Here is a 27,708-nt window from a genome sequence, read left to right on the forward strand (position 1 = left end):
AGACCCACGCAAAGTCGGAGGTTCATTGGAAACTGGAGATAATGGGTAGCGCAGTTGGTGATGTGATGCCCATGGTCCGGGTAGCAGCGGCGATGGGTCAGCGCTGAGGTAGATGTGTCGGTTCCAATCAGCGCAATGCCATTGATGCGTGGATTCTATCAGTTGCTGCACTTTATATCTACTTCCAAGGGCCCAGGTTTGGATTGGCACCACTTGGCAGGGCAAACCTTGCAGCAAGTAAAGTCCTGGTGCATTTGCAGGTTGATGAAAAGTCTTTGATGTCCCTGAGTCTTACAACAGGCTGAATGCCAGCATGCCCCTAGAGTCACACTGGGTTCAGGTGAGATGGGTCTAGTTCTTTCTTAGTAGGGCAGAGGGTAGCAGGCAAGGGGTAGCACAGCAGAAAAGCAGTTCTTCCAGAGCATCAGTCCAGCAGGGTGGCAGTCCTTGTAGCAGCACAGCGTCCTTACTCCTGGTAGAGTTCTTCACAGTTCCAGTAGTGTATTGATTTGGTGGGGTCAGAGACTCAGTACTTGTGCCCAATTGTGGCTTTAAAGTGGAGATGTCTTTAAGGAGGGACTTTGAAGTGTGTGTAGGGACAGTGCACAGCCTGCTCGGGTGTAAATGTCAGCTCCTCACTCCCATCCCTCCCAGAATGACCCATCAGGATGTGGGTGGCCACTCAGTCACGCCTAAGCTCCCTTTGTGTGTGGCTGTCTAGAGGTAATTTCACAAAGTCCAGTTGTCACCCACTCCAGATGTGTATTGGAGACAGGCTGCAGGCACACAAAAGTGGCATTTATAAAATGGTAATGATAAATTCATTGTTACCAGTCAAGAGGATTTATCATCACCAATCCAATGACTTGAAACATGATAGATTTATTCCTCCTCAATCAGGAATTATAGTTTATAAGTGTAATAAGGAATTCCCAATGTTAACCTATGGCAGGGGTAGGCCTCACAGTAGTAAAAACGGGGTTGGGTGTTTTTCACTACCAGACATGCAAACCTTAAAAGTACATTTCCTACCCTTTGATTACACAGCACCCTTCCTTATGGACTACCTAGGGCCTACCTTAGGAGTGGCTTAAATGTAATAAACGGGGGTTTAGGGGGAGTTTAAGGCGTGGCAAGGGGTTTTAAATGCCAAGTCGACATGGCAGTGCAAACTTCACACACAGGCTCGTCAGTGGCAAGCCTGAGACATGTTTAAAGTGCTACTTGTGTGGGTGGCACAATCAGGGCCAACTAGAAGCTTTTAATTTACAGGCCCTGGGCAGACATAGTGCCCTCTACTAGGGGCTAATACATAAACTAAATATGTTAGTTGTGGATACGTCAATCAATCCATGCTTTAGGGGAGAAGCACATGCACTTTAGCACTGGTTGGCTGAAGTAATTCAGCAAAAGTGGAGGCAAACAGCCAAAATGTTTGGAGGAAGACCACTCTAAAGCTGACAGGTCTAACAAGTATCAACTGCTCCATAGTGGTAGAGGAAACAGTGCAGCCAACTCAGACCTAAGCTAATAACCATTCCATGTGTAATGTGCAGTTTAAATAACCTCATGCTACATCTTAACCACATAATTGTGAGTAGATCTTTAAAATAAAAATGCAAGAATTCTGAATTGAGATGAAATAAGGAGAACATTGCTAGGGAGAATGTATAGAGAATCAACTGGGAATGCAAGAAGAGCCAATAGGGAATTATCAGTCAGGGGAGATGGGCAGGTAAGACAATGAGGTGATGGAGACCCGGATGTCGAATAGAAGCTTGCCAATGCGCTGATTGTTGTGTGAACAGGGCTAATCTGGGTTGGTGCCAATGCTTGATTGCCCAACCCAAGATAGTGACAGTGTAGTCATCACGCAACCAACAGTGTTTGGCCGGCTGATGTTACAGTCATCGCTTGCTGCGCATTACACCACATCCTACCCTTCCTGTGCGCTACATCTTCAACCATCAACAGGGTCTTGTGTCAAGGACAGTGAAGGACAAAGTAAGCTTATATGCTGCATTATCTACTCTTCAGACAGGCATTTTCCTCATTAGGCAGGAGGCTGGCTATTTGGTGGCTGCAGAGTAGAGTTAGCATGTATGTGGTAGGTGGACAGTGAGTCTTGTGGGCACTGTGTTGCGAGTGGAGTTTGTGGCCATATATATTAACTATTGTAGATGCAAAGACTACATAGGTGTCTTAGAATGTATGAGGGTATGCAGAGAGGGGCAGATAGCTAGGTGAGGATTTCTCCAGGGCCGGGTGAACTTGACCCGTGAGGGGCATGTTTGAAATGGAAAAGGACAATCCTCTTGGAAAAAAACCAAATCTAACAGCAGTGATAAAAAGCTTCAGAAAATGCCAAGAAAATCTGGTAATGAGGGTAAAAGAGGACACCAAAAATGTATAGACTTATTGTTGTAGAAGTATGGGTTGAAACCATCAGCCCGAGCAGCCTTCAGTGCTAATACTACATGAAATGTTGTGGTTTGAAAATGAGAAGGTTGGCTGCAGTGAGAGGTTGCTGGAACGATATTGTGGTCCTCTTTGCTGAAATTCCTTGTTTGTGAATAAAGAGTGAATACTACTTACCTACAACGTGGATCTGGATCATTGTTGTCCAGCCAGTCTGATTGCTTCAAGCTCAAATGGGTGACAAATTGTTGGAGAGGGCTGCAGGACTCTCACACTGTCAGCAACAAAGGGGCATATGTATGAATCCCAATTCCCGTTTGCAAACAGGCCAATTCTCAGAATCGGCCCATTTGCGAACGGGAAAGATCCTTTTGGGATGTATTATCTCAAAAGGCCCTCGCAAAATAGGGAATCGCAAAATTTGCGATTCCTTATTTTGCAAAAGCATTTAAGGAAATGCAATTTGCGATTCCTTAAATGTGATGTAAAAAGCATCCAAGTTGAGCGATTTCTCCTTAAGAAATTGCAAATTACCAGTAACTTCAAGTTGGTGGTAATTTGCGATTTTTTAAAAAAAGGCACTTTTTTGCATTTTTCGAAGAGCCATGTGGCGGACATGTGCACACATACATTTCAGGGGTGCAACAGGTTGTCCTTTTGACACCCTGGCACCCTTGAAATAGCATTCTCAATTTGCGATTCTCTAATTGAGAATCACAAATTGAGAATGTCTTCCGATTCATTGGGGAGGTATTCCTTAATTGAGAATCGCAATTTGCGATTTGCAATTAAGGAATATGTAGGATTTGCTAAATTATTTGCAAATCCTACATACATAGCATTTTGCGATTCTCAAATAGCGATTCTCTAAAAATCGCTATTTGAAAATAGCAAATGTTGCCTTTGATACATATGCCTCCTAAGTCTCCATGACACACCTGGAAGATGGTTGATAGTGCCTTTCTCCTTGCGGTGTTCTGTTTTGTTCTTCATCACCATCAGTGCATAACAGGAAGTCTTCAACTCTCACCTGTATTTATTGCCTGTCTGTGGCTTCATCTTTGTGTGGGAGGGCACCTCCGAATGTCATGAAACCTTGTGCTCCTCATCTTGTTGTCGCGATTCAAGCAGTCTAGTAGGTCGAGGCTTTTCACGTTCAAAGTATGCAGCGCATCATGCATTCCACGCCTCGTTTTGGTGACCGCACTTCATGCAGCCTATAGAGACTCTGCACTAATGCTTGGTGCGCTTCAAGCCTCACCCTGGGGGAACTCCTAGGGGCCTCCCCAAACCTCATGTTGGTTCCACACAACTTGAAGTCGAGCCACAGATGTGTTTGAAGATTGCGCATATAGCTCAATAAGGTTTATACCTGAAATGTATTCATGATATTGTTTTAAAAAATTGTAATCTTGTCGCTCAGAAATCCAGGATGTAGTGCCAATATTTATTCGTGTTCTTCAGCTCTAGTTTTGCAAGCACGTATTTCTCATTTGCTTACTTGTACTGTGAAAAGATTATCACCATGTACATTATGAAATAATATTGCTGGGATTTTTGCCTGCATTAGGGAACTTCAACTTTGTTTTATATTGGATAATAATACCTTCCTAACCTGCTAAGAACTTGCAGTCAGTAAACCCACCTCCACCATTTTTTGACTGTCCTGGAGACCCTCCAATAAGTTAGAATCATTGGTTTGATGGTTTGAAAATATATCAAGGGGCTAATCGAGCACAGAGCAAACAAACTGTTTGCTGCTGCATTCTTTAGGTTAGAAGGGTGAACTAAAACGAAGGAGAACAAATGTATAAATACCAAGAGGTGGTTAGAAAGCTAGAGAGCCAATTTGATCTGCTGCCAGGTCTGGGGATATTGATATGTGTATTAAAAGGACAAAGAATCAAGGCGAAGCATAGAAAGCATAGAATTGTCTATTACTGCCATCCGCCGTCTCATTGCTGAATGCCAATTTGTAGATTACACTGACCAACTTGTCAAGTGTGTCAACCATGGTTCTGACAGGGGAATCCAGCAAACGTTGCTGAGCGTGGGAGAGCGTGCTCTTCGAAAGACAATTTATATTGTTAAGAGTTTTTAGACATCTCAAATTTCAGTTAGAGGACGAGGTGACAGATGCTTTGAATAATTCTGCAGTGTCAATTATTTCAACATTGATATGACTTCAAAGGAGAGTGTGGATTTTAACAAATTTATTTTCAGTCTAAAAAACATATGTTTTCAGTGTTGTAGTTTTTGTCTTAGGGTTTGCATGGATTTACACAGTCTGAACAGAGAATTGTGGATTGACTTGCATCTCTTGCCTAATATTAGTGAGTTACTAGCTCTCCTCGGTGGTACGGAATGGTTGACTAAGTTGGAACTCACTTCTGCTCAACACTAGATAAAATTGGAACTCAACTCTCTCCATTTCACTGTGTTTGTTTTGCCATTTGAAACATTCCAATGTTCCTACATTCTCTGGGCCTCATTTATTAAAAGTGACACATCGCTGCCTGAAAACAGCGATGCGTCACTTTTCACTGTGCTCTCCCTGCGACACTAACGATGCATCATACAGTATGACGCATCCTGTCGCAAGGAGTTACAGATACATCAGTATTTCTGACGTATCTGTAGGCGCAAAAATGACGCATTGCTGGAGTGTGTGACAAAAGTGATGCACTCCAGCAATGTGTACTTTCACATGGGCAAGTCCCATTTTGTTAGTGCGTCAATCTTACGCCTGCCATGAGGCAGGTGTCATTTTGATGCATTAGCGGCCAAGAAATGGCGCAGTGAAATCTTATAGATTTCACTGCGTCACTTCCAGGACCCTTTCTTGCGTCAAAACGCCCCCTTGCATACATTATATCTGGCACAGGTATAATGTGGCGCAGGGGTTTACAAAATGACGCATCTACCTAGATGCGTCACTTTTTAAATATGGTGCAACAAGGCACATTTTTTACTCCTCTGGTGCATCACAAAAAGTGACGCACCAGTGGCGTAAAAGTGACGCAAGGGCTCATAAATAAGCCCCTCTTTGTATTGGCCTTTGTTGCGTCAGTTTTCCAAAGAGTAATGAACAACTTATCCAAGCAAAGGGTGGGATTGTTTTTCAGCACAATGTGTTGACATGTTTCTAGCAGCAAAGAACATGACAACATTCTGAAACAAGTTTTAGAAATACCGCATAGCAGAGGTTTGGTAATGAAGAGAAAAAAGTATGATCTTTTGAAGAGGGACATTAAGCATTTTGGATATATTGTTTCACCAGAGGTCATATGTCAGTAACCAGGTTTAATTAATTCTTGGCCAATTTAAATTCTTTTCTTTGCTTGTGTAAATTTGTTCTCAAATCTTACCTGACCTCCACTTGCATGACCAGTCCAGGTCATATATTGGGGCATTCTTTTTTTACTTGAATCAGTACTGTGAACAAGCTTTCAAGTGGACAAAAGAGGAATTGTTGGGTGCCCAGGCTCTCAAACCATATTCTCCATCATTGCCTTGTTAAATCTCTGTTGATGCCAGCAGTGTTGAATTGGGAGCTATTTTATCTTAAAGGAATGATAATCAGATTGCACGGTTGGGTATGCTTCACATAGCCTTAGGAACCATGAACACTTTTTTGGGTCATTGATAAGGAACTTCAAGGTTTTCTATGGGCTGTGAAGTCTTTTTTAGCACATTTGTGGGGAACAAGGATTACTGTACATTTTGACAATAAACCGCTTGTGTTTATGCTTATTGCATCTCACATTGCACAATTGATTTCTAGATTGCCCCTATATCAGTTAGAAATTCAACATTGTCCAGGGGTGAAAAGGGATAGGTTACCCACACAGGATGCCATGGAGAGTGAAGATGAGGATGACTTGGAGAGTTTTCTGATTGCAGCAGTTGATATCAAAGAAGCCAATGCTGTTTCATCGAGTTTGTGGGGTTCTGTGTATGCTAAATTTCCCTTAATGCAAGAGGTGAGTCACTATGTGAGAGAGAGTTGGCTCTGGGAAATAACCTTCTGAGTAGTCTGCAATTCTTTGTTAAGGTTGCTGATGAAGTTTCTGTAGAAGATGGGATACTGTTGCGTTTATGGACAACTAGTAATTCCGCCAGGAGAACTGAGAGCCATCATTCTTCAAATGCCCATGAAGGACATGAGATGCAATCTAACTACATGCATTTTGCGGCCAGTGTTCTGGTGGCCGAGTATGAATAAGGAGGTGAAAGAAACTGTTGAGGTTGTGTTGTATGTTTTGGGAGTGAGGAGAGAGAGTGTGTGTGCACACCTTCACTACATCCTATTGAGTTGCTCGCAGGTTCGTGGGCAAAAGTGGGCATTGATTTATTAGGACTATTGACCATGTTGCCTCCTGATTGCCAGCATGCTATAGTGCTAGTAGTTTATTACACCAAGTGGCTAAACACCAGAAATGCAATCGAAGTGTCTAGAGAGTGATTCCCTGAATGTTTAGTGTCAGTTAATGGAGTTCAGTTGGTGAGTGTGTCAAGTTTTTTTTAAGACTGTGGATGTGAGAAATTGGCTTGGTGGTTGGAGGGGGGGGTGACCGATATTCAAGCAAGAGCCAGGATCCCCATCAGGGTGAGCCGCAAAAAGTCCTAAAGTAACCTGTGCTTAACTCTCAGGTAGCTTGGCACAAAAGTAGTCTGGCTTAACATAGAGGCAATGTATAAAGTATTTATGAAGCACACATACAGTAATAAAGTGAAACCACAACCCTTTAGAAGTTATTGTTGTTTAATAAATAATTTGACACCAAAACAACAAATATCCAATCAGTAGAACCGTAGATATGACATTCTTAAAATTTTAGGTAAGTAAAGCGCCTAAAAGCACAATGCGCCATTCGCAGCTATCTGATTATGCAAGACCAGTTGAAAGTCACAAGTTCAGGCCAGTTGTGATGAAGCGCGGGCCAGATACAGGAACCAGGTTAGTTACTTTCAGAATCCAGCGCAAAGGTTCTGTTTGCAATGGAAGGAACCGCAAGGAGCAGGGGGAGCATCACAGATGGTCGTTGATGTAGCACGAAGAGGAGGCAGGCCAAAACCTCAGGAGAGCTCAACTAAGGCCACACTAAGGGTCACCACTTTTGGACCAGGATCAGGAATTCTTTTCAGGAGAGGCCAGCAGGGCTCAGGCAGGTTCAGTTGCAGATCCAGGTAGCAGGTTAACTGGGCTGTTGTAGGCCTCTGGAGTTTGTTATATCCCGTAGTTGAACACATGAGGTCAGCTGGCAGACCCTTATTGCCACTTCAGCCTGGGATGGAGGGTGCAGGTCCAATCTCCCTTCTTAGCAAGCAGAGCGGCTGAGTAGCAGGGCAGCATAGTGGCAGTCCTTCTGACAGCAAAGCAACACAATAGTCCTTCTTTTGCAGCATCCACAGGTCCAGGAGGGTACTGAAGTGTTGGGTCTGAGGGTCCAATGTTTATATCTGTTGTCTACTTTGAAGTAGGGGAAGGTTCTGGAGGTTTCCCTTTGAAGTCCTTTAAATTCCCATCCCAGCTCTGGTTCCAAGCTGGCGGCATGAATAAAACAGTGGTGACTAGTCCTTTGTGTGAGAGCAGGACATAACATATTCAGTTGCAAGTGGGACAGTGCCTATCTCTGCCCCCATCTGTCAGTTGATCGCCCATTCAGGCACATCTAATCCCTCTAATGTGTGGCCATCTGGTTGGAATGAACAAAGTCCAACTGTCAACTACACCAAGTCATATGACCCAGGAACACGCTGCAGGCACCAAATAGATGTTGGAAATGCCAACTTTCTAAAAGTGGTGTTTCAAAATTGTAGCTTACTATCCAACTTTACCATTCAAGAGGACTTTCAATTACAATTTCTCAGACACCAAATATGTTATTTATTTATTTATTTAAAGAGTTTTATATAGCGCTGGCTAGACCAAAAGGTATCAGAGCGCTTTACATAAGGTTCCACATAGTTGCAAACATATATCAGTTACAAGTTACCAAAGATACCAGTAAAAACTTTTAAGGAGCTTGGAAGAAAAGGAAAATGGAGTGAGGAAGGGAAAGGGGATAGGGGAAAAAGGGGTAGGGTATAGATACGACGGAGATTGATTTACATTTTTCTGTGAAAACATAGGTGTGATGATTCAACTGAATGGATAACAATGATCCAGAGCCAAGTTGTAAGTAAGTTGTACTCACTCTTTAATTTCAAGCAAATGTTTTAGTAGCACGTTGCCACAATGTCGTTTGAGCAGTCACTCAGCGCAAACATACCTGCCATTCTCAAATCACAACCTTCCACACAGAAGGTAGTACATGGTGGTGGTTTCAATCAATATTCCTACACCACAGGATATAACATGGCATTTCCTCTTTAAACAAGAAAACAAAAACTTAACCACAAGGAAAATAAAAGACACAGAGCCTGAAATTGCTGTTTACGCAAGGGTCGGAATTACAAGTTGAGTGTTATTTAATGCATATGATAAATATTGGATGAGTTAAATATTTAAACCTTTGTGAAATGTCAGCAGGTCAAACTTTCTGAAGTTTAACAGGGGAAATCCATACGGCCTTTACCACTTTTGTGCATTAAATACCAAAATCTACATCATTCTCCAGAAAAGGGTAATAGTTGCTATTTATCACACCGACAAATAGCACCAATACTTGTATTCATGCCCACAGTAGCAAGTATTTATTCAGCCTGCAACCAAGATAGATACAATATCACAAGAAACAATTATTGAGAATAATATACTATAACTTGCATTAGCAAAATCTGTACAAAGAAAAGTGTAATTTACGAAAATTAATAGGAACTCTAGGGATACAGGTGCTTCTCCATAACATGACTGCATCTCTGGTTTACACAGTCACACTCTTTCACCTCCAACCTACTCATAGACTGTTTGTCTCACTTGAATAATCGCTCTCTCCATTCCACCAGTGACATCACTTGATGAAAATGGCATCCCCAAAAACGTTGTCAATCCCACATGGTTCACCATATGTTGCAATTCCTTTTTTACATGACCTGTTATCTTGATATGCACCACATCACCAACCTGAAATCACATTTCCTTCTCAAACTTTCTCATGGTGTACTTCATTTTTTGCTTGGCTTGGGCAGCCTCCACATCAGAAACTTTCCAATCACATTCCATAGTTTAGACTCAGGTTTTCTTCCCCTCAAGGCGAAACAACTGTAGCGGAATGCAGTTTGGTCCTGTAAAATCACAGCAGATCTCACCACATCACACCTTTTCATGAGAGTCCAAAGAATAGACTCCCCCAACACATAGTTCATTCACTCAACAAGTAAGGTTTGAGGGTGATGTAGTGAACGTCCTAAATGTTTGACATTCATTGTTGGACCTGACATCCTTGGCATGATTCCCCCCAACTCTTTGCCTTCCAGCCTTCTGTTTGTCCTGACTTAATTTTTGATGGTGTTTACTACTGATAAACCAGTGTTAAAATGCTTGTGTTCTCTTCATGTAAACCAGGTAACATTTCTTTACATCCAATTGGCATATTTAATTTAATTGTAAGACTCTACTAAGGTGTTACTACTCAGGACATGTGAATTAAATGCTACTAGTGGACCTGCAGCACCTTTTGTGCCACCTCAAGGTGCCTGCTATGGGGCGAAGGGATCAACAGAGAGAGGGCACCTATTAGCTACAACTGGAGGTCGTGCATCCGTGGGGCCCCGCTGGGAGCCCCGAAAGTTGGGTTCCGAAAACCTCCCTTTGTCGGAAAGGCCGGCACAGAAATGCTGTCTCCACTCGACATTGTAATCCCCCAGGTGAAAAGAGCCGCCTTTGGGATTACTGGAGGCATTCCAACTGGCGGACGGGCTCTCCGAGCCCATCGGAAGCCAATTAGAATGACGGTCGCATTCCTTTCCGACCAACTCTATCATAATGGTCGGTCAGAAAGGAATCCGACCGGCTGATTACGATGCGGTCGGAACAGCTCCGACCAACGGTCAGAGCAGTTTCTGACCATATCATAATCGTCCCCTAAGTATTATGGTCTACTAGAACGTGCCTAACAGGGAAAGCGTACCCCACCATCTCTCATATCCTCCATCCTGAGGCCACCATGAATTTGGCTCACACCTTTCTGCCTCAGACAACAACCCCACTTGTTTTGCAGTTCCTCTATAAGTTCGTACACATCACATTCAGGGCGATCTAACATCTGACTTCATTTCTCCTGCCACAAGGTATGTATCTCAAATGCCCCCCTAATTTCCTCCGTTTGTTGAGTGTATCTGCTTAAGCATTGACTGATGTCTTCTCTAAACCAGGAGTACTGGGCAATTTCCAAGCCATGGAAATCAGTCATTTGAATACAATAAATGCTATACTACTAAATTTGGACACATATTTGTTCTTTTTTGTCTTGGGCTTTAAGCCGGACCTGTTATCCTTAGGATGGTGTTCTGCCAACTTTTTGCACACTTACCTCCACATTTTGCTGAATCTTTTTGTTTGCCTTAGGACTCTGAGTACTTTACCAGTGCTAAAGGGCATGTGCTTCTCCCCTAAACATTTTGCTACTGGTGTATATCTGGTTGGCATATTTAGTTTACCTGTAAGTCCCTTCTATAGAGGTATACCATGTATCTAGGGTGTAGGAGAGTAGGATCTGCTTCTTATAGTTACCCCCACTTTTTTAGTGATGTTTCACTGTTTTCGACTTAGTCTGGCTGGGATCCTTCTATCCAGGACCCCATCGTAGCTGTTTTCTCCTCTAAATTGATTGCATGTACTTTAGGTACACTCCAGATTGGATTCCGGTGTACCCTTATAAGTCCCTAGTATATGGTATACTATATACCCAGGGCATAGGTACCCCAGAGGCCTCTCAGGGGCTGCAGCATGTATTATGCCACCCCAGGGAGACCATTCAAAATGACACAAGTCTGCTACAGCAGCCTGTGTAAGGTGGTATATACACCCCTTACTTAGATATAGGTTCCCTATATCTACCTTATATCACTGCACATATAAACCTATCAGTCACCCTATGGCAGACCTTATCAATCCTGAAGGCAGGGTGCTGGGTTTTGTGTGAGAGGGTGCCGATGCATGAGCAGGGCCCCTCTGCAGCCTTCGGAATCTATTCTACATTATTGCTGTTTGCTTCCCACGCTGCATGAGGTCATTTGTTTGTTTGCTCGCAGCTACAGTATTTGTAACTTCTGCTCGCAGCTACAGTGTTTTTAACGTTTATCTCTGTATGATGCTTTTTCTTTTAAACTTAGTGTGCTCTTACCGCTTGGGGGCTGACTTCTGTATTTCTTGTGGGAGGCTTCCCCGGTCCGCCATGGTTTGGACCGTTTGTGCGGAGGGAAGTACCTCTTTAGTTTCACTGTGAGGCTCCCTTCGCGTGCAACTACTTCCGGTGGTTGATTATTTCCCTATTTAAGACCACGCTGGATGGACAGCGCAGCGGGCACGCCGAAGGCACGCCAAAGGCAAGCCTGTCAGCGCACGTCTGCGCCAGGACGACGCCAGCCATTCTGCCAGTTTTGAGGAAATTGCCTATTCTTACTCTCGTGACAACCTCCTGGCGATTAGATCTTCAATGGGTACGGGTTGTCCTCTCTTTCCTATTACCCCTATGGGTCCTTTTTGTTGTAGGACTTGTGGCTATAATTCTGAAGCTATCTTGCGATGCCCGCCCACACATGTGCAGGGCTCGAGACAAAGTATTAAAATGCTTAGCCTTAATTGTCGATCCCTGATCAAACACTACTTAGATGTGTTTGACCTACTTCAAGATGTCGGACGTCCTTTTCTTGACAAAAACCTGGTTGTCAGCTGGCACGCTGGCTGAACCGAATCTGGCAATCGAGAGTCATGGGGGGAGGGGTGGCAGTTGTTTATAAATCTCATCTCTCTTGTTCGCTGGTCAAAGAGCATGTGGTGGGCTGTGAATGTGGCCGTTTTGATATTACTTTTAACCCTAATTTCACTTTGTCGGGGCTAATAGTCTATCGTCCTATGGGTCCTTCCAAGGAGGGAATGACTGCGTTGGCAGATTTAGTAGGTACCTTGGCTGTGAGATATGCCAACTTTCTGGTCATTGGTTATTTAAATCTTCACCTTGACAATCCACACGATCCTGAGGCAGCTAACTTCACCACAGACCTTGCAGCCTGCCAACTGCTTCAACTGGTCTCTGGTCCTACTCACTCTGTGGGCCATTTGTGGGACCCTGTTTTCTCTAACCTACCGAGTCTCTCTGCTTCAACCCTCACTCCTTTAGATTGGACAGATCATTATCTGATCAGCATGGAGCTTTTACCGGTTTCATCCTGTAGGCCCCATCAGTATTGTACTCTTCGCCGTCCATGGCATAAACTGAATTGTTGCCGCTCGTGACTGGTGTCGGAGAGGGTGCTTCCTGGACGTATTCCCTATTTTCTACTTGACCAGCGGAATTGGTGAAGGCTGAACTTCTTTGTGTGTCCTGCCGATCTTGGGGCTGGACTCTGTGGTGTTGCCTGCAGCGGGACTGCGAGGACCAGACTGCCGTGCTGCCCGTGATCCGCTGCAGCTGGCCCTCTTCCCGCCTTCATCTATTCTACTCCTACATAAGCACGCCCATTGCCGCGCAGGCGGAACGCGCGCGGGCGCGCGCCGGACGAAGCCCGGGCCAAGGGCGGGCCCGTTATAGCCCGCTCGAGACCGGGCGAGACTTGACTGGGCCCCCCTCTAACCTGTGATTTCTTATTGGATTTTTGCTCAGGGAGAAAGTGCCTATGTTTGGTCTTTAGGTTTCACAAAGGTTATAGTAATGTCCACACGGGAGAGAAAGAACAAGAAGGCAGAGGGTTCATTGCTATTGGGCACTTTAGACAACTTCATCAAAAGAACTAACTCTGTTATATACCAGGGAATTATATTGATGGAAAGGAGAGTGTCGCAGGACCTGGCTCTGGCCAAAAGGTCCTCTATGGGTCACATAGCTAACGCTAGACTACCAGAACCCCTCAATAGAACTAACAACACCGATATTGAGGTGTTACTGCATAATCCTCCCAGCTCGCATGGTTCTTTTTGCTCCCTGCCAGCCCCTAACTCCCAACTGTTGGCTGACATAAACATAGACAATGAAGCAGTAAAGGAGGTAATTGAGGTAGTAGGGGACAGCCCCTCAAAGGCTGGAAATACCAGACAGCTGCGGGGAAGAAAGGAAGGGGCGATCCCGAAAAAGAAACAACCAGCGCCCGTTGCGGTAGGTGGTAAAAAATCCAAACCCTCTAGGGGCTCGGATAATAACCTTAAAAGACTGCCGCCCCCTTAGAGACTGAATCTAACACGCAATACCCCCTAGCTGAAGGTGCTCACCCTGCCCAGAGACAGGTAGAAACTCCAGGGATTAGTGCAGAAATTAACACAGCCAACACCCGGGGTACTTTAGGACCAGTAGGACTCGATGAGGACTCCTTTCTAAATATCTTAGGGTCCGCACTACTGGCACCTCTGGAGACAAGACTTTTGGGGGTTGAAAAACAGCTTGCTAAGCTAGAGTTAGAGGTGAAGGGCATCAAGGCAAGCGGGAAATCTAAAAACAACACAACGAGTACATACAAAGTTGCAGGTCCTTTAGATGTACAACCCACTCAATTACAAACTCAGAGGGTGGTGCAAGCCACTCCTAGTCTTGCGAATTCCCGTGTTATGAGTGGTCCACCCATGTCACAACCCACACCAAATTTGATGGGTAAGGACCCCATGCCATCTGTGATACCAGTGAAAGATGCTGAAGGGGAATATACTACTGTAAAGGCTAGGCGGGCTCGCCCTGTAAATCTTCCCCCTCAATCGAGCCCGTACGTGGTAGTCTTAACGGGTGTACCAGAACTAAAAAACCCAAGCCATGAGTCCTTCACGTGTTTAAAAAATAAAATTGCGCATTGGCTCAATTTAAATAGACCTTTACCTCTCCACATGAGAAGCGAGATTATGAAGGTGCGCAGGCTACCCTGGGTGGGACATACTTCCAAATCGATAACAGGGGACTGCATTTTGGTCAACTTTAGAGACCCCCATACGGTGGAGTACATTTGTTCCTGGAATCAGCATAATTACAACCTCAATCAAGGACAGATGATAGAAGTTAGACCCTTATCCTTCTTTTTTCCTCCCCCACTTATCTGGATGCCCCAGCAGTATAGTCATCCATGGGACAGAGTAGTGGAAGGATGGGAGGCTATAGTCGGGGCTATCAAACTTTTGAGAACTTCCTACCCCTACATAATAGGTTCACCCCGCTAGAAATGGTTGATTGACTGAATGAATCTCCAACTATAACCCAGCGCGTAGAGGAGGTGAAGGATATGGAGAAATACCCTCCTCGCCAGAAGCAGAAAAATTACAACAACTTCGATGACCACCCGGCTAGATTAAATTCAAAACCTACTACCATAGAGGCCATACCGGATGCATACCCACCTAAACCCCAATTACCTCAACCTACACATCTTTTAGAGCAAGAAGGGGCTTACAAGGTACCTTTGTGTCCCCTGGCCCTAGAGGCTGAGGAGAGGGGGCATCCCTTAACATTTCTGTTGGAACCGGCCTCGTGGCGTGGTCCGCCCCCTCCCGCATGGCGGGTCCCGGACTACCGCTACCTCTGTTCCCCGAACGAGAGCCGCACCTTCCGCCCCTCCGGGCCGCCCACGGCTCTTCCCCGACAGAACTCAACTTCAGAGCCACCACCTTCTCGGCAGACCCGGGGCCTTTCCCGAACCCCCGTCTCCGGGCCAGCCGCCATCTTGGACACTCCACGACCAGGCCTCGTGGCCTCGGGTCGACCTCAGCCTCGGGCCATCCAAGCCCCGACATTGAAGCACCACCATCCACCCAGGGGATAAAGAGACCACTTGGCAAGTCAATGGGAGAAGGAGTTTCAATGGCCCCCATCCGCCTGGTTTCGATCGCCCCCGGCCTCCCTGGGCGCTGGCTCCACCCCCCTGCTGGGTGTCTGGACTCACTCATCCCGGACCCCCCGACCTCCAAGTGCGAGGGTCCGGACATCAAAGGGCACCAGGCCTATAACTGGGGCAGCTCCAGAGCAGGAAGTTAGTTGTATCCTGGAGTCGAGAGACACCAAGACGAACTCATCTTCTTGAACCATCCTTGGAGTCCTGCTGGCGCTGCAGCGGCCCATCTTCGTGAACCATCCTTGACGGCCTGCTGGCGCTGCCGCGGCCCATCCTCGTGAACCATCCTTGGAGTCCTGCTGGCGCTGCCGCAGCTCATCTTCGTGAACCATCTTCGAAGGCCTGCTGGCGCTGCCGCGGCCTGTGGTAAATATTTTACCGTATACGAGTTTGCCATATAATTTCAGACAGGTAAAAAGAAATAGCTCAATCAAATGAGAGGCAGAGTCCGTGGTGTCTGAGTCATAAGGGCTTTAATCATAAATGACTCGAGTCATCGAAATCTATTCCATCAATACAAGGGTTCGGGTATGCAATGATGGCAGGAAAGATGTCAACGATTTATTAACAGTACATGACATATATAGTAAAATGACACAGTAGCATTGAATACAGTAGGCGTGACAAGTGAAATGTATATGATAAGAACACATGTGCGTAGCAAAAAGGCGTGAACAAGGGTGTGCACAGAGGCGTGTACTAGAAACGTCACAGAAAAGTGTCACAAGTGGGTGGATGCTTAGAGAATTCTTGCAGAGTCAGCTGAAACCTGTGGCCTGAATGCGCGCGCAGCTAATATGACGTGTGATTGACGCGCATCTGGAGGAAGCTAAGGGTCTGACTTTTAGCACTAGTAGAGGAGACAGAAGTCTGGCATGTCAGATCGACCTGTCCCTATAACATATCTGATATCTAGTATTTGGAGGATGTTTAATCTGGAGTAAAAGGTCTCTTGGGCAGAGGCTATTCTATACTGAATGTACGCGTGTCTAGGTGCAATGCGCGGAGCCAAGGCCTACCATGGTAACGGGAGCAATGAATTTCATGAGGAAGACAGGAAGGCTTGGCCCTTGCTCTGCAGTCGGGGATATGTTTACTTATTTCACTAGACAGGAATGTGTTTTCGAGGAGCTGAGCTGGCTACGCTGATAACTTGAAGGTAAAATACTGGTTTTGGCAGGCAGACCAGGCCGAGCCGGGCACCGCTTCGCTTGGCAGGAAGTAAGGCAGAGGTCAGGGATGCATCTCCATGCTGCAGCTTTCAGCGGCAGAGACAGAAGTGGCTTGAAGACAGAAATCAGGGCCTAGCTCGGCAGAGCCAGGAAAACGTGAAAGTGCACCATATAAAGACGGTGGCACGACATACTTAGGAACTGAATTATCGATCCATTCATGGTGGATCTGATAGAGGACATGTTAACGTTGGACGCAAATGTATTTGCGTCTTCAGATTCGGTTGTGGAGGGAAATTACATGTACTTGAAACTCGTACATGGAGCCGTTGGGGTACACGTTGGGGACACATTTGACCATTAAAAATTTCAATTACCTCATTCCCTCCTTGTCCCCTACGGACCCTTCAGGATATGTCGATGTTCATGAGAATGTAATTGTTATGTTCAGTGTCAAGCCCTAGGTTAATCACCCCTTTATGTACATCCTCGGGACCCTCTAACTAGGGCCTGTATATCTGGAGGCAGGGTTATTTCCTTTTCTTTACATTGATGTTCATGAGACCATCAATCTGTTCATATAACATCATCTGTTCTTCTTTCTTTATTCGGGAATGGGAACGTGAACTTGGATGGGGAACACAAGCTGTGGCACACAAGCCGCAAATCGCTGGCCCACATTGCAGACATAGACAACAACTGAATACTATGGCCAATATGATTCCTAGGAATGACAGTAGCTTCCATCCCCAAGCTGTGATCACACTCCAGAGCCAACCGGACCAAGTCCAGGAGCCTGGATTCTGGTGTATCAGATGGGCAATTTCGTGAAGGTAATAGCTTTATAGACTGATGGCGCGTTATTTGGAATAAACACGCAGCAACTGGATCCGATGACTCTACAAGCCCCGCCCCTATCGGCCAGGATGACGTCAAGGACAAGGCGGTTCTGAAGAACGACAAGTCTCATAGCAGACTGCTCCTCTGTTAAGTTGCCCAAAGCAGAAGTAGTCTCATTCACTACCGCTTCGAGAATTCTGGTTAATCTGCGTATCAGTTTACTATTGGAGACAGTGCCTAGGTAGGGAAAGAATCCTTTATTGAAATCTGTGTATTGTTCCCATGTAGTTTCAGTCTGATCAACTATTGGGAGGTTTCTTTTGTGTCTAACAATATTAAGGCGGGAATTCCTGTGATAGTCAGATGGGGCTATGAATACTGGTGGCAATAAGAATGCAATGAAACAGGTACCATCCCAGTCTGAAGGTAAACGGACATAAGCTGTCTGACCACAAATGAAATAGGAATGTCGGGAAGCTTTGAATGTAGACTTGCCTTTATCACTGAATTCGACCACAGTAGTACAGTCACTGTGACCTAGATGTACTGAACCATTCTTTCTGACACACAATACACCTTTCGCTGGTAAAACTGATATGGATGGTAAGTCTGGACTGGTTTCTGACTGAACATTTAGAATCATGAGGTTAAGTTTAAAATTGCCTAATCCATACACTTCATTTTCTAGATCTGTCCCTGTCATTTGTGGAAGACCCTCCTTGTTTGGAAAACATGCTTTGTTCATGACTGTGTTCAGATTTCGCCATATCCAATTGCCTTGGGAAACCCTAGAGTCGGTGTCTATAGAGGATATTAAACTAAACCATGCACCACAGGAACCATTATGTGTAAACGGGTAAGGAAAGAGGGGCAGAGCTCCCTTGTAGTTCTGATAGGGAGGGAGTCGGCCACATATCCAACAATTAGTAGCATTGTTGATCTGGTGAGAATGATGTAACATACGAATGAATGTATTGTTACGCAGCGCAAGTCGATAAGACAATTGGTGTGGAGGTAGGGTACTAAACGTGTGCTCTGCAGTGTCATTAGAAAAGGAATGTGAAAAAGGAAAATACATGTATAACATCCAACTCATAGCAATAATCGTAAGACTCAGAAAAAACATAATAAGCAGTGTGCAGACGCATCTGCTCCGGAGACTTTTACGATATTTTTGTTTCTTGGTCTCCTGTCTATCTCTCTCTCTATTTGGGTCTAACTTGTACATTGTCAGAAACTGCCTAACCGCTTCACCCGAGGGGGACTTAAACAATTAAACTGTCTGACTTACTAGACCTCAATTTCTGTCGGTACTCCTCTTGGGGAGTTTTCTCTAGAAGGGGGAGTTTGGTATCAGTCTCTGGTATGTGAGAATTCTGGGAATCAGTTTTTGGCGGAAGTCCATGGAACCGCTTCACGTGACTGGAGTGCACCCAGCCCTTCCGCCCCTCCAGCTTAACAGCAGTCCTGGTTGTTAACAAAACAATCTTCGGCTCCTTCCAGCGGGGCTCCAAAGGGCTCGACCGGTCGAAATTTCGGACAACTACTACGTCCCCCGGAACCAGTTCATGTGGCTTCACCTCGGTGTTGTCTGGGAACGCTGCCGCGACCTGTGAACGACATGATTGTAGTGCAGACATCAAAGAAGCAAGGTAATCTGTCAGCATAGTACTGTCAACATCTGTGATTTTTCGCGGCAGAGGCGTCCCCCACATATTAGGAGGTCTACCGAAGACCACCTCATACGGGGATAGCCCTGTCCTAGAATGGGCTACCATTCGCATATAAAAAAGTGCAACTGGCAATGCTACTATCCAATCTACTCCTTTCTCTTTACACACTTTGGCAAGGCAAGTTTTCAGAGTCTGATTGTGTCGCTCCACGAGACCTGCTGCCTCTGGATGTCGGACACAGTGAAACTTCCACTGGTACCCCAATAGAAGCGAGACCTGCTTCATGAGCTCAGATGAAAATGGCTTACCGTTATCTGAATACATGACACGGGGCAAACCGTATCGAGGGAAAAACTCACGAACCAACTGCTTGGCAGTGGTCGGGGCAGTGTAATCCGGGACGGGATATGCTTCTGTCCATCGGGATAGGGCACATACAACTACGAGGACATACTTGAATCCTCGGCATCTGTCCATCTGGATATAATCCATCTGGAGGACTTCAAAAGGATAGTCGGGAGGCTGAAATCCACCTTGCTCTACGGGAATCCCTTTTCCTGGATTGAACTGACAACAGATCATGCAGGTACGCACTTTCTGTTTTGCTGCTGCTCGTAAACGCTTGTTGAACCAAAGGTTCTGTAAACTGTCTAACATGGCTTTTTCTCCTAAATGTGCTGGACTATGTGCTGTATTGATGATAACTTGAACCATAGAGTCGGGGAGAAACCATGTGGTCTTTCCCCTCGTCATCCATCCCTGATCTGTCTGGACCCATCCTTGTTCAGCCCATTTCTTTATTTCATCTGGAGTGGCATGTGTCTGTATGTCGATGACATCTTGTGTGGGGTCCCTGACTGTCATGCAATGTGTCAGTGAGGTTACATCAGTCTTTGTCATGTCCGTCGTTTGAGTATGAGTCAGTGCTGTATGTTTCGCTATGCGGTCCGCAAAATCGTTGCCCTGAGAAATCTTGTCTGTGACTTTCGTATGTGCTTTGCACTTCATGATAGGTATAGCTGTAGGCAAATGTATTGCTTCTAACAGAGCTTGAATGAGGGGGCCATGCTGAATCTTGGCTCCGTGAGAGGTCAAGAAACTTCTTTCTTGCCAGAGGACACCGAAGTCGTGAACGACTCCGAATGCATAACGTGAATCTGTGTATATATTTACTTTCAAGTTCATGGCTCGTATACAGGCTAGGGTCAGAGCGATGAGCTCTGCTGCTTGGGCTGACAGAGTGTCAATGCGATGTGTTTCTATGACTTCAGTTTCAGTGGTCACTGCATATGCGGCTACTAACTCTCCTGTGCTTGTTCTCATACATGAACCATCCACATAAAGTGTCAGGTCTGGATCGGGTAGTGCGACATCTGTCAAGTCTTGTCTGGGTTTCGTAACTGTGTCAACTACATCTACGCAGTCATGTGGAGCAGGATCTGTTGTGCTCGATGGTAAAAGTGTAGCAGGATTTAGTGTATTACAACGTCTGATTTCTATGTGTGGTTGGAATAACGTCAATTCATAACTTGTCAGTCGTGCTATAGTCAAGTGTTGAGTCTGTGTCTGCGCCAAATTATGTGGTAAATATTTTACCGTATACGAGTTTGCCATATAATTTCAGACAGGTAAAATGAAATAGCTCAATCAAATGAGAGGCAGAGTCCGTGGTGTCTGAGTCATAAGGGCTTTAATCATGAATGACTCGAGTCATGGAAATCTATTCCATCAATACAAGGGTTCGGGTATGCAATGATGGCAGGAAAGATGTCAACGATTTATTAACAGTACATGACATATATAGTAAAATGACACAGTAGCATTGAATACAGTAGGCGTGACAAGTGAAATGTATATGATAAGAACACATGTGCGTAGCAAAAGGCGTGAACAAGGGTGTGCACAGAGGCGTGTACTAGAAACGTCACAGAAAAGTGTCACAAGTGGGTGGATGCTTAGAGAATTCTTGCAGAGTCAGCTGAAACCTGTGGCCTGAATGCGCGCGCAGCTAATATGACGTGTGATTGACGCGCATCTGGAGGAAGCTAAGGGTCTGACTTTTAGCACTAGTAGAGGAGACAGAAGTCTGGCATGTCAGATCGATCTGTCCCTATAACATATCTGATATCTAGTATTTGGAGGATGTTTAATCTGGAGTAAAAGGTCTCTTGGGCAGAGGCTATTCTATACTGAATGTACGCGTGTCTAGGTGCAATGCGCGGAGCCGGGGCCTACCATGGTAACGGGAGCAATGAATTTCATGAGGAAGACAGGAAGGCTTGGCCCTCGCTCTGCAGTCGGGGATATGTTTACTTATTTCACTAGACAGGAATGTGTTTTCGAGGAGCTGAGCTGGCTACGCTGATAACTTGAAAGTAAAATACTGGTTTTGGCAGGCAGACCAGGCCGAGCCGGGCACCGCTTCGCTTGGCAGGAAGTAAGGCAGAGGTCAGGGATGCATCTCCATGCTGCAGCTTTCAGAGGCAGAGACAGAAGTGGCTTGAAGACAGAAATCAGGGCCTAGCTCGGCAGAGCCAGGAAAACGTGAAAGTGCACCATATAAAGACGGTGGCACGACATACTTAGGAACTGAATTATCGATCCATTCATGGTGGATCTGATAGAGGACATGTTAACGTTGGACGCAAATGTATTTGCGTCTTCAGATTCGGTTGTGGAGGGAAATTACATGTACTTGAAACTCGTACATGGAGCCGTTGGGGTACACGTTGGGGACACATTTGACCATAAAAATTTCAATTACCTCAGGCCCCTGCCAGAGAAACCACCCGCTCGAGGATTGAGAGCTGTGCGCCAGATATCCTTGTACCCGGCTGGTACTGAGACTGTCCCGCTACCCCCTTCCCCCAGAGACTAGAATTGAAGGGATCCCGGTATCCTGCTCCTTCTGTAGTGTGAAAATAACCTGCTTAAGAATACCGATAAAAGTGTTACGAACCTATCTTTGTGTGCTGTTCATCTGTGGTGGGGGTGTCGCTCGTCCGTACGATCTGAGGAGAGGACCCTCGTCAGGAGGTCTCTCCCCCTTGCTCGGCCGACCTTCCGGGTACCCGTCTAACAATTTCTCTCCTGGAATATTGCGGGACTTTCAAACAAGTTAAATGACCCCACATTTATGAGCTTTGTTACGGATTTTTCCGTAATTTGTTTTCAGGAGACTTGGGAGAGGGAGGCTGTGCACATAAACGGATATCGCTCTTTTCATATCTCCGCCGAGCCATCAGTAAGGGAGAGAAACAAGGGGGGCTTATGTTGTTATATTTCTAACACATCTAAAGTTAGGGTTAAAAATATTGCTGTGTTTTTTCAGATGCTGGAGCTTAATTGGGATGGGTTCGAGACTTTCAATGTTATACATTTTTACAATAACATACCTAAGTGCGAAATGCCCAGTGTCTTTGAGGGCCTCCTTCAAGCTATGTTGAATTCAAACAGGGGCTGTCCAACTGGTAATCGAATATTATGGCTGGGGGATTTCAACTGTTTGTTGTGCCCAAATATCAATACTTAATAGAAATGTTTGCCTATGCCTCCACACTACTTCAAGTACACACTAGTTCATGTACAAGTAAACCACAACATGTTAGTTTACAAAAAACAATTTATGTTTTCAATTTTGTACTCAGTTTACAGAAAAAAATTCGCAAGAAACAGAACTAAGACCACTATCGACCTCATGTCTTAGCCATGTGTAATTTCAAAACACTTAATATAAATGTGCAATAAACCAAACATGTGATGAACAAATAGAACAACAGTGATTTTTTGACATAAAAAAACATTAACATGAATACATGGACCACAAAACCTTGTGCATTTATGAAAAAGGTGCTCTTACAAACATTTAGGAACACGGGGAGAAGGTAAAACACAACTTTTTCAACAGTTACACTCCCACGACCTGAGCATGAGCTAATCAATTAATTTTCAGGAGCATTGCCAATTTCTGCAACAAATAACAATGGCCAACTAGCCAAACAAAACAAAGGGGATGCCGACGCGTTTCGAACCCTGATTAGCGACTTGCAGAATTCTCGTCAGGGCAGTCTGAATCTAGTCCATGGGAACTGTTTAAAATAAAAAACAAAAATAGAGTATTTACTATCTAGCGGGTCCTCTTCCCACTACTCTCAGGACAGTGAGATTGCCTTAAAATTCATACCTTGTATAAATCCTGCCCACAGTCAATCCTGTTTAGGTGGAAAATGTCGTCTATGCATTGATGGCCTACGCTGCAACAGAGTAATAGGATGAATAAGTACCTGCAAGGTACACGGGGAAGGAATGCTTACAACATTCGAAAAACAGGGCCAAATTCACTCCAAGAGACACATTATTCGAAAAGAAAGAAAAGAAAGATCTGGAACAATTGGTTTGCGTGACAACATTTGGCCAACATACGAATCAATTCAAGAATATAATTCGGAATAATTGGCATCTTCTTGAGACTTTGGAGCACCCCCTCTCGAAACCCATCTTCGCTATGCGCAAGAACAGAAGCATAGGGCAACACCTTATCAAAGCAGACAGTCATATCACAGCACCTAAAAGCGACCTTGTCACTCAGTGGAAATTGAAACCTATATGCGGACACCACAAATGTGGCAATTGTGTTTCATGTTCAAGCACCATAGAAGGTGACACATTTGTAAATAATGGCATTAGATGGAAGCATGATTGCTTCACGAATTGTAAGACTCGAAATGTCGTCTATGCGGTGGTTTGCCCGTGTAACAGAGTCTATATAGGCAAAACAAATCAGCCCATTAATGTCCGGATTACCCAGCATCGCTCCCGGCTTAAGAAAAAAGTCCTGACTGCTCCGATGGTGGAACATTTCATTAGTAACGGCCATTCTGAGAATGACTTTAAATGGACCACACTGGCATGGATCGACCCCAAATACTTCCAAGATGTGGAGACAATGCTGTTGCGCAAGGAGGCGTATCTAATCCTAAAATTTGACAGCGTAAATAAGGGTCTAAACAGCCTCAGTGAAATAAATAGGGCGTAAAACACTCCGTGCCCGTTGTCGGACACTACATGTCCCATAATGCACCTGAATGGTTCCCAAAAACCTTGATTGTTTCTCTGAGACTACAGGTCCCATCATACATCAGTACTTGGCCGGTGGTCTGATTGGCCCTTTTCCAACCATATGTTCTGGGTTTCAAGACCGGCGACGCCCAGGGACACTCATACCCCTTGGTTTGTCGTGGTGGAGCCAGCACACTGATCGGAGGCTTTCTAAACATTTTGCGGTAAGCACGGAAGCGGCCACTTTTAAAACTGTCATTCAAAGTTTCTAAGCACAGAAACAACAACGCGGTAACATGTCCCCCCCTTTCCTTACCCCCACAGTTACTACTCAACTGTTTTCTGTGTGGTGAAATGCGGACTTAAAATTGGAACCCCCACTGAGGTCACCGCGGACCGGTGTCCAAGTAAGTGTATTATTCCAAAAACTATCCACACGCGATCAGCGTGATTGCTGCCACTTCTCATATATATAGCACAGAAACGGCAACGCGGTAACACATCGCCCCTCTCCTTACCCTCACAGATAATTTCTAAACTGCCCTCTGTGTGGAGAAACGCGGCCTCAAAATCGGAACCCCCCTGAGGTCACCGCGGATCGGTGTCCAAGTAAGTGTATCATTTCAAGCCCTAAAATTTACATGCGAGCAGCGTGATAGCGAGCGAGCAGGGTTCTAAGTCGCACTTTGTTACCTTTTTTCAGAAAACATAAGAACTTCACCACATGTGGCGAAGACGTGGCTTAGCTTCCAGAATTAACGCAGGTAAATGAGCGACAGGAGTTTTTTTGTAAGAATTCCCTCCCCGTGTACCTTGCAGGTACTTATTCATCCTATTACTCTGTTGCAGCGTAGGCCATCAATGCATAGACGACATTTGCCACCTAAACAGGATTGACTGTGGGCAGGATTTATACAAGGTATGAATTTTAAGGCAATCTCACTGTCCTGAGAGTAGTAGGAAGAGGACCCGCTAGATAGTAAATACTCTATTTTTGTTTTTTATTTTAAACAGTTCCCATGGACTAGATTCAGACTGCCCTGACGAGAATTCTGCAAGTCGCTAATCAGGGTTCGAAACGCGTCGGCATCCCCTTTGTTTTGTTTGGCTAGTTGGCCATTGTTATTTGTTGCAGAAATTGGCAATGCTCCTGAAAATTAATTGATTAGCTCATGCTCAGGTCGTGGGAGTGTAACTGTTGAAAAAGTTGTGTTTTACCTTCTCCCCGTGTTCCTAAATGTTTGTAAGAGCACCTTTTTCATAAATGCACAAGGTTTTGTGGTCCATGTATTCATGTTAATGTTTTTTTATGTCAAAAAATCACTGTTGTTCTATTTGTTCATCACATGTTTGGTTTATTGCACATTTATATTAAGTGTTTTGAAATTACACATGGCTAAGACATGAGGTCGATAGTGGTCTTAGTTCTGTTTCTTGCGAAATTTTTTCTGTAAACTGAGTACAAAATTGAAAACATAAATTGTTTTTTGTAAACTAACATGTTGTGGTTTACTTGTACATGAACTAGTGTGTACTTGAAGTAGTGTGGAGGCATAGGCAAACATTTCTATTACATATTGTGTGGCCCTGCCTACCCTCCTTCCCCTTGGGCCCAGCCACCCTTGTGTTTTTTGTTTCAAATATCAATACTGACATATGTGGTTTGGTGAATGTTAAAGGTGAACCTTGTACCCACCTTATTCACACTCCTTTAGGGAACTTTGCAAATAACTTGATGTCTGAATTGAATCTAGGATATGGGAATGAATTGTGTGTACCTCAGGTCAGTTTTAATCACACATATAATGGTAGGGGATGCAATTCCCAAATCGATTATGTCCTGACTTCGAGTAGTTTTGCATACAATTTGATTGATTTTAAAACGGGTGTAATAGCAATCAGTGACCATTACCCAATTAGTTTCTCCCTTTTGCCTATGAAATCTAAAAATAATCGCCATGGAGTGGTAAATAATTTGTATGCCAACAAAGTAAATTTAGCAAAAAGAAACGGCTATACAATTAAATGGAACAAAATCAAACCTGCCCAGTTTCTTCAAAAATTATTAGTAAGCAGACAGGAAGATTTCACGACCTGTCTCACCGAAACCAGTGAGCCGGATTCCATCATTTTGGCTTTTACAAAAATTTGTGAGGATATTAATAATTCTCTGGTAGGGCATGAACGGAAAAGACAAAAAGATAAAACTGAGGGATGGTTTGACTCAAAATGCAGTAAAGCCCACTCCGCCCTAAAAAAAGCCCTTAATAGAGTACCTAAATGTACCATAGAAATCAGAAATGCCAGAAGTACATATTATGCAGCGGTAAAAAGAAGAAAAAAGGGCATAAAGCAGGAGGCCTGGGAAACCTTACAAGAAGCCTCCCAGAAAAAAGATAATATAAGTTTCTGGAAGGCGGTAAATGCCCCTTATTTTACCGTTGGCAAAACTGACTGTATTGAAATAGCAATAGACGAAGTCACCTGGGTCAAACACTTCACTGGTCTTTATAAGAAGGATCCCCTGTTGGGGGGGCCTGGATGCCGCTATAGTTGGTGACATAACAAATAACTCGTCAAGAACATTTCCTCTGAACATCAACTTCGAATTATCGGAGATAGAGGGGGCAATAGCAGCGAATTCAGGGGGTAAAGCCCCTGGACCTGATGGTGTCCCAGTGGACATTTATAAATCAGAAGCCAGATTATGGACCCCTCTCTTGACTCAGGTATTGAATAGCTCTAACAAGATAGGTTTTATAACAACCTGGCAGGAAGCAATAGTGATCCCCATCTTTAAAAAAGGGGATCGCCAGGACCCCAAATGTTACAGGCCGATTTCTTTATTGGACTCTTTAATGAAAGTGGCCGGGAGGGTCATCTTAAACAGGCTTCAGCAGTGGGCAGCAGATTCGGGGGTGCTCTCTAAATACCAATACGGATTTAAAGAAGGTTTGGGTACAGTAGAGCAAGGTTTAAACCTAGCTATCAATATTGGTAAATAAATGGTTGCAAAAGAGGACAAGTTATTTATGACTTTTGTGGACCTAAGCTCCGCCTTCAACTGCGTTAGTCACGAAATGTTATGGGGTACTTTACTTGATTTAGGAATCGATCCCTGCGTTATAAATTTTATCAAGGAATTGTACCAGGGCGCAGGCGCTAAGGTCTGCTTTGGTATTAAAGGAGAGTGTACAGCCACTTTTCCAATCAAAAAAGGAGTTTGCCAGGGATGCATACTAGTATCGTTTTTATTGAATTTATATATTAATAGTGTTGCATCCCACTTGATCGATAACCGACAGGATTATCCCCAAATCCAAGGTAATTCAGCGCCAATCCTGCTGTACGCGGATGACGCGGTCATCATGGCGCGCACGCAATCGGGTCTTCAAAGATCACTCAACTCCTTTGCTGAATATATGGGTACTCGGGGCTTAAAAATTAACACTACCAAGACCTTTAGCATGACTTGCTCCAAAAAAAGCAAGACACATTGTAATATTTATTTGACTGACGCCAAGATAGAAGAAACTAAAACTTTCACATACCTGGGCATAAACTTTACAAATAATGGT

Source organism: Lissotriton vulgaris, chromosome 4_1, assembly GCF_964263255.1.
Source record: "Lissotriton vulgaris chromosome 4_1, aLisVul1.2, whole genome shotgun sequence".
Lineage (NCBI taxonomy): Eukaryota > Metazoa > Chordata > Amphibia > Caudata > Salamandridae > Lissotriton > Lissotriton vulgaris.